Source organism: Pristis pectinata, chromosome 20 (assembly GCF_009764475.1).
Source record: "Pristis pectinata isolate sPriPec2 chromosome 20, sPriPec2.1.pri, whole genome shotgun sequence".
Classification (NCBI taxonomy): Eukaryota; Metazoa; Chordata; class Chondrichthyes; order Rhinopristiformes; family Pristidae; genus Pristis; species Pristis pectinata.
The window spans coordinates 24080115-24089146 of NC_067424.1; positions in this window are offsets into that span (position 1 = coordinate 24080115).

Here is a 9032-nt window from a genome sequence, read left to right on the forward strand (position 1 = left end):
GGACTTATCACAGGTGACTAACCACTGACCAGCTCTTGCAGCCACAGTATTTATTTGACCTGTCCAGCTGGCCTCTGGTCAGTGGTGATCCACCTCCACACTCCTTCACCACCTCACGAGATGTTGATGGTGGGGAACTCAGCAACGGTAATTATCTGGACAAAACTTTTTAAAACTTTATTTATACAGCACGGTAACAGGACCTTCTGGCCCAATGAGCCCACGCAGCCCAATTATGCCCATGTTAACCTACTAACCCGTATGTCTTTGGAATGTGGGAGGAAACCGTAGCACCCGGAGGAAACCCACAGTCACGGGGAGAACGTACAAACTCCTTACAGAGAGCAGCCGGAATTGAACCCCGATTGCTGGTGCTGTAATAGTGTTAGGCTAACTGCTATGCTACCATGCCACCAAGTGGAGAGTTTACCATCCCTCTCCTGATTTGTACATGGAATCTGGTGGAAAGGCTTTGGGATATCAGGAGGCGAGTCACTCGACATAGGATACCCTCCTCTGACCTGCTCTTGTAGTTGTACTATTTGTATGCCCTGTCCAGCTGAGTTTCTGGCCAATGGTACACCCCAGATGTTGATGGTGAGTGAAATTGATGCTGGTAAAGCCTTTGAATGTTAAGGTTGGGTTATTAGCCTATCCTTGGTTAGAAATGGTCATTGTCTTGCACTTTTGTGGTGCAAATGTTATTTGTTTTTTTACATTCCAAAACTAAATGTTGGCTTATGGCTGTGGATGTTTCATGTGCTGAAGAATTGTGAATGAAAAAGTACATTGTCCAATCATCAGCAAACAACTTCATTTCTGAACACATAATGAAGGAGCTAAAAACACATACCTTGAAGACCTGCAGTGGTGCCTGGGTCTGTGACAATTGACCTCCAACAACAACAAGCATCTTCCTTTCTTGAAAGGTATGGCCATTGGAGTGTTTTCCATTGATGCCCACTGACTTCAGTGTTGCAAGGAATTCAGTTCTTGTGTCCATGTTTGGACTAAGACCAAGATGAGGTCTGGAGCTGAGTAGTTCTAAAAAAAATCAAACTAGGCATTGGCGGGGCTATAGGTAAGTGACACTTCCATCAGTTTGCTGAAGGATTGTGCACTGGTCACTTCTACCAGTACTATCATACACAGGTGTATCTGTCACTAGCAGACTGGTGAGGACAAGGTCAAGTGAGTTTATTCCTACCTGCTGCAGACCGAATCTCTACTTCAAGACTCCAGCAGCTTAATCAGTGTTGTGTTACCAAGCAACTCTTGGTGAAGTCTCCCAGTCAGAATACATTCTGTTCCCTAGTTACTTTCAGCTCTTCTTCCTGGTGTTTTTCAACATGGTAGAGCACTGAGTCATCAGCTGAAGGACAACTGTAGGTGGTAATCAGGAGGAGGTTTCCTTGCCCATGTTTGATCTGATGCCATGAGATGTCATGGGGACTGAAATCAATGCTGAAGGCTCCCAGGTCTATTCCCTGCTCACTTCCACCTCTACACCATCGTGCTGCCCCTTCTAATCAGTCCATCCTGCCTATTAGTCAGGACATGGCCAGAAATCTGCATGTAGTCTGTAAAGTATGATTCTGTGAAGAATAGCATGTCAGGTGGTTGCTTGACTAGCTTGTACGACTAATTTATGTTTGATATACATGTTCTGGATGCTTTGTGAGGAGGAATTTGTCAAGCCACCAGGCTCAGAATGACTGAATTCAATTTCCCTGTTGATGTTGGGCCAACTGTTCTGTTTCATTCTTTTTCCATATTAATGTATCATTTATTACACAACTAAGTGTCTGGCTTGGCCAACTCAGAAGGCACTTAAGACTCAACCACTTTGGTAGGCCTAGAGTCATACAGAAGTCAAACTGGGTAAGTTGGATGATTCCATTCCTGAGGTACACTAGTGAATCATTTATTACCTACTTCAACCATGAATATCAGTTCAACACATCTCCTGAACAGAAAGAAGAAACCTGAAATTAAACTATTAACATTCTTTTTCAGGTGAGCTCTCAATTACTTTCCTTAATTGGCTCTTCCCTTATCCTAACCCTATTGTTATATTTGACCAGGGAGTTGTTGCGTAGTAGCAAGAAAACAAAGAAACAACCCATTCTGATGAAAGGTCTCCAACTGAAAAGTTGACTCTGTTTCTCTCCTCCACAGATGCAGCCTGACCTGCTGAGTACTTCCAGCATTTTCTGCTTTTGTTTTAGATTTCCAGCATCTGCAGTTTTCTTTGATTTTCACAAGCAATCTACCATTTGATCCAATGTTCTCAGCACCCGTTGAGACTGGATCATTGAAGGACTGTGGTGTGGTACCCTGTGTTTGTTAGCCTATTGATCTCTACTCAAAGAGAAGTTGATAAAGTTAATCCCTATTGAGTATAGATCCTTTGTTGCCTCCATGATCCAGTGGTATGCTGGAAGTTGTGAGGTATTACTAGTCTCCAGTGCAAACCCAGAAAGCATGAGAAGCATGGAAATCCATAGCCACCTCTCCTGCTCTATACTGCAGATGAGGCTGCAGCATGTGGCAGAAGTCTGTGAGAACTGCCTCTCACACACTAATTGTACTTTCCAGACACAAAACATAAAATGCTGGAAATACTCAGCAAGTCAGGCCGAATCTGTGGAAAGAGAAATAGAATCAATGTTTCAGGTCGGAGACCCATTGTCAAAACTTAAAAGGAGAGAAAAGAAGCTTGTAAGTCTGCAGGGACAGTGGGTGATGGGGATGTCTCTCATTGGATGAAACCAGGGTGACCGGAGGACAAGCCGGAAACAATGTTATCTGGTCAATGAGTGAATGGGAGCAGTTAGAGGTTCGAACTATAGGCAAAAGAATGTGGGAGTTGTGAAATGCAGAGCAGGAGGACAAACCCAGCAGGTCAGGCTGAGCATGTCCTCCACTTCCAAAGAGAAAACAAAAAGAAAGGAAAACAAAACAAGCTGAGCTAGTATTACAGATAGATGACTGATGCACTACAGACTGAGAAATCAAGTTACCTGAAGTTCGATACTGAGTCCAAAAGGCTGCAACATGCCTAAAGACAAGATGAGGTGTTGTTCCTCCAGCTTGCATTGGGCCTCCCTGGGACAGTACAAGAGGCCACAGATCAATGGGTCAGAGTGGGAGTGGCTTGGGAAATTAAAGTGTCGGGCAGCAGGAAATTCAGGGTCATCCCTGCACCAAGTGATCATCCAATCTGTGTTTGGTTTCTCCAATGTAGAGGAGACCACATTGTGAACACTGAATACAGTACATTAGATTGGAAAAAGTTCAAGTGAATCACTGCTTCACCTGGAAAAACTGTTTGGGTCCCTGGATGGTGGGAAAGTTGGAGGTGAAAGGACAAGTGTTGCATCACAAGGGAAAATATCATAAGTAGTGGGGTGGTTGGTGGGAACAGAAGAGTGGACCAGGGAGGCATAAAGAGAACAGCCCCTGTGAAATGCCGAAAGGAGAGCAGAGGGGAAGATGTGCCTGGTGGTGAACTTTACTTGAAGATGGCGGAAATCGTAGAGAATGATCTGTTGAATGCAGAGGCAGGTAGGGTGGTAGGTGAGGACCAGGGAACTCTGTCCTTGTTCTGTCATATACTTTCCTGGCACACTGTTTTCTCTGGAGTGTTGGAGGCAGATGGGCAACTTGACAGGTTTATAACATTATGAGAGGCATGGATAGGGTAGGTGAAGTCTTTTCCAGGGGTGGAAATGTCAAATACTAGAGAGCATAGGTTTAAAGTGAGAGGGGGAAAGTGTAAAGGAGATGAATAAAGCAAGTTTTTTGCCCACAGAGAGTGATAGATGCCTGGAATGCGCTGCCAGAGTGGTACAAGCAATATTTTGGAGGCATTTAGACAGAAATTTGAACAGGCAGGAAATAGAAGGAGATGTGCAGCAAGATGGGATTAGTTTATTTAGCTTAAATTGGTCAAGCTATATGAGCACTTTCAGCATCTAGAGACCAATTCCTCAGCTTAATTTATGAAGTGGATTTTATATAAACTAACATCGGTTCAGTGAAATCATTAACATCTACATGTGTGACTTCTGAGCTTTTTATCATGGCAGGCACGGTAGTGTAGCAGTTAGCGCAACACTATTACAGCGCCAGTGACCTGGGTTCAATTCCCGCCACTGTCTGTAAGGAGTTTGTACATTCTCCCCGTTTCTGTGTGGGTTTCCTCCGGGTGCTCCGGTTTTTTTAGAATTAGAATTATTAGAACAATACAGCACAATACAAGCCCTTCAGCCCACTATGTTGTGCCAACCTTTAAACCACGCCTAAGACTATCTAACCCCTTCCTCCTACATATCCCCCTATTTTAGATTGCTCCATATGCTTATCTAACCATCTCTTGAACTTGACTAACATATCAGCCTCCACCACCACCCCAGGCAGCGCATTCCATGCACCAACCACTCTCTGGGTGAAAAACCTCCCTCTGACATTTCCCTTGAACTCCCACCCCCCATTACCTTAAAGCCATGCCTTCTTGTATTGAGCATTGGTGCCCTGGGAAAGAGGCACTGGCTGTGCACTCTATCTATTCCTCTTTATATTTTGTATACCTCTATCATGTCTCCCCTCATCCTCCTTCTCTCCAATGAGTAAAGCCCTAGCTCCTTTAGTCTCTCCTCATAATCCATACTCTCTAATCCAGGCAGCATCCTGGTAAATCTCCTCTGCACCCTTTCCAACGCCTCCACATCCTTCCTATAATGAAGCGACCAGAATTGGACACAGTACTCCAAGTGTGGTCTAACCAGAGTTTTGTAGAGCTGTATCATTACCTCGCAGCTCTTAAATTCAATCCCACGATTTATGAAAGCTAACATCCCATACGCTTTCTCAACTACCCTATCCACCTGTGAGGCAACTTTCAGTGTTCTGTGGATATGAACCCCCAGATCCCTCTGCTCCTCCACACTCCTCAGAATCTTGCCATTAATCTTGTACTCCACCTTGGAGTTGGTCCTTCCAAAGTGTACCACTGCACACTTCTCCAGATTGAACTCCATCTGCCACTTCTCAGCCCAGCTCTGCATCCTATCAATATCCCTCTGTAAGCTTTGACAGCCCTCCACACTATCCACAACACCACCGACTTTTGTGTCGTCTGCAAACTTGCTAACCCACCCTTCCACCCCCTCATCTAAGTCATTAATAAATATCACAAAAAGTAGAGGTCCCAGAACCAATCCTTCTGGGACACCACTAGTCACAGTTCTCCAATCTGAATGCACTCCCTCCACCACAACCCTCTGCTTTCTACAGGCATTCCAATTCTGAATGCACATGGTCAAGCATCCCTGGATCCCTTGGCCTCTAACCTTCTGAAGAAGCCTACCATGTGGAACCTTGTCAAACACCTTACTGAAATCCATGTAGACCACATCTACTGCACTACCCTCATCAATATTCCTGGTCACCTCCTCAAAGAACCCTATCAGGCTTGTGAGGCAAGATCTTCCCTTCACAAATCCATGCTGGCTGTCCCTAATCAGTCCATTATTCTCTAAATTCTCATAGATCCTATCTCTTAGAATCCTTTCTAACAGCTTGCCCACAACAGACATAAGGCTCACTGGTCTGTAATTCCCTGGACTATCCCTACTACCTTTTTTGAATAAGGGGACAACATTTGCCACCCTCCAATCCTCTGGTACCATTCCCGTGGACAACGAGGACTTGAAGATCCTAGCCAGCAGTTCAGCAATCTCCTCCCTCACCTCGCAAAGCAGCCTGGGGAATATTCCGTCAGGCCCCGGGGACTTATCTGTCCTAATATTTTCTAACAGCTCCAACACATCCTCTCTCTTGATATCTACATGCTCTAGAACATTAACCTTACTAACACTGTCCTCAGCGTCATCAAGACCCCTCTCCTTGGTGAATACTGAAGAGAAGTATTCATTGAGAACCTCACCCCCTTCCACAGCTTCCAGGCACCTTTGTCTCTAATCGGACCTATCTTTATTCTCGTCAGCCTTCTGTTCTTCACGTACGAGAAAAAAGCCTTGGGATTCTCCTTAACCCTACTCCCCAAAGCCTTTTCATTTCCCCTTCTTGCTCTCCTCAGCCCCTTCTTATGTTCCCTCCTTGCTACTCTATATTCCTCATGAGACCTGTCTGATCCTTGCTGCTTACACCTTATGTATGCTGCCTTCTTCTTCCTAACTAGTTGTTCCATCTCTCATGTCACCCAAGGTTCCTCGTACGAGGAAAAAGCCTTGGGATTCTTCTTAAACCTACTCGCCAAAGCCTTTTCATGTCCCCTTCTTGCTCTCCTCAGCACCTTCTTAAGTTCCTTCCTTGCTACTCTATGTTCCTCATAAGCCCTATCTGATCCTTGCTGCTTACACCTTATGTATGCTGTCTTCTCCTTCCTAACTAGTTGTTCCACCTCTCTTGTCACCCATGGTTCCTTCACCCTGCCATTCCTTCTCTGCCTCACCGGAACAAATTTATCCCTAACATCCTGTAAGAGATCCCTGAAGATCGACCACATCTCCATAGTACATTTCCCTTCAAAAATGTCATCCCAATTTACAATCTCAAGCTCTAGCCTTTTAGCCTCATAATTTGCCCTTCCCCAATTAAATATCTTCCCGTCCTCTTTGCTCCTATCCTTATCCATGACAATGCTAAAGGTTATGGAGCAGTGGTCGCTGTCCCCCAAATGCTCACCCACCGAGAAATCTGTCACCTGACCCGGTTCATTACCTAATACTAGATCTAATATGGCATTCCCTCTAGTCGGTCTGTCAACATACTGTGACAGGAATCTGTCCTGGACACACTTAACAAACTCTGCCCCTTCTAAACCTTTGGCACTAAGCAGGTGCCAATCAATATTTGGGAAGTTGGAGTCTCCCATGATAACAACCTGTTATTCTTGCATCTTTCCAAAATCTGCCTCCCAATCTGCTCCTCAGTATCCCTGCTGCTACCGGGGGGGGGCCTATAGAATACTCCCACATTCCAAAAAACATACAGGTTAGGAAGTTGTGGGCATGCTGTCTGGCGCTGGAAGTGTGGCAACACTTGCAGCCTGCCCCCAGAACACTCTACGCAAGAGGTGCATTTCACTGTGTGTTTCGATGTACATGTGACTAATAAAGATATCTTATCTTATCTTCACCATTTTCATGTGATCATTTTTATTTTTCATCACAGATTCTTGTCCCACCATTAAATTGCAATTTTTTTCTACCCACAATATACAGTCAAGGTCAAAAACATCTATCCTAATCTGGGAAATAATCCTTTTTTCATAATGTTAGCTTTTCGTGTTTGCTTCTAATCTTTGCATCCAGTTAGACAGCACTCCAGGTGGATTCAAGTCAGTGCTTTGCAACAACAGTTTCATCTCTGACTTTCATTCTGTTGATCTGTCCATGCAATTCAATACCTTACCTGGATATTTTTGTTATTGTTAGAATATTATTGTTAGAATCATCACTGATAGTTTTGGTTAATCTTTTTCCTGAGTGACAGTTTAATTCTACTCGTGCACTTCCATGTGGTTCCTTGCCCAAACTAATTGATATTTGTTTAAAATAAGTCAAGGGTGTAACAATTTCTTTGAAGTTGGTCTGAGTAGTGCAAATTTTCTGTAAAATGCATACTAGATTATTTGGTCTAAACCTGAAACTTATTATTTCACCTTCATGACAATCAGTAATAGACAAATCAACTCCACATCATGAAATTATGCCAAAGAAAATCAATCAAAAAAGATTACATTATTTTGGTAAAATGAGAAATGGAATGTAAAATGACCATTTAAACACACCAAGTCCATTCTTTTCACAAGCTCAACCTCTCTCCTTACTATTTAAGCACCTAATGCATATTTCTATCTCAATATTCCCTCACCTAGAAGCATAAGCATAACTACAGTTTTATCCCCATACCTCTTCCTGTTCTGCTCGTTATATATCCCACTAACCAAAGGTATTTGGAATAACCCACTTACAATTTTCAGGACAGACAATCTTGCAATGCAAAATCATGTACGTTTCAGTGGGATTGATAAATAAAAGTAATTTACTTCCAGAAAATCAATATCTTGGAACAGTATTTTTTTTGTAAAGTATGTGTGTCAATGGAGACCTTATTAATGTGAAACTGAAAAGAACTTAGATCAAATAAATTATGGAACAAATCCTGTTGGTTCAGAGGTGTTCAACTCCTCCTAGATAAGTCCTGTATACCCACAGTCAATTGTGCTGAGTGACATATATCAGTGCATCAGTAACTTTATTCAGTCACTGGATTCCACATAGAGTCTAACAGCAGAGTCCTGTATTCTTGGAATTCACACCTGGCATTTGATCGGAGTTCTTATTTTGAGTGGAGATTCCTGGACTGAAACTAAGTAGGGAAATAGTAAGTTGTTTATTTTATTCTAATTATTTCTTTATATTTTGATGTGTTTTAATTTTTTTCCACATTAAAAGAATTTCCATTTTCTTGATTACTTAAAGCAATTGTAATAGATTGTGAATGTCCTTGATAAGAGATATTTAGAGTCATAGTAATATAGCACAGAAACAGGCCCTTCAGCCCAACTCCTCCATGCCGACCAAGATGCCTATCTAACCTAGCCCCATTTGCCCGCAGTTGGCCCATATCCCTCCAAACCTTTCCTATCCATGTGCTTGTCTAAAGGTCTTTTAAATGTTGTTATTGTACCTTCCTCAATCACTTCCTCTGGCAGCTTGTTCCATATATGCTCCAGCCACAACAACCAGGACCTCCCGGTGGCCACCCATTTCAATTCCACATCCCACTCCCAAACTGACATGTCTATCCATGGCCTCCTCTACTGCCATGTTGAGGCCAGATGCAGGTTGGAGGAACAATGCCTCATATTCCGCCTTGGGGGTCTCCAACCTGATGGTCTCAACATCGATTTCTCTAACTTCTCTAGCCCTACCCCTTATTTTTCTCCCCCTCCCCCTCTTTGTCTTCCCTTATTCCTGTGGCTCCCTTCCCCACCTTGA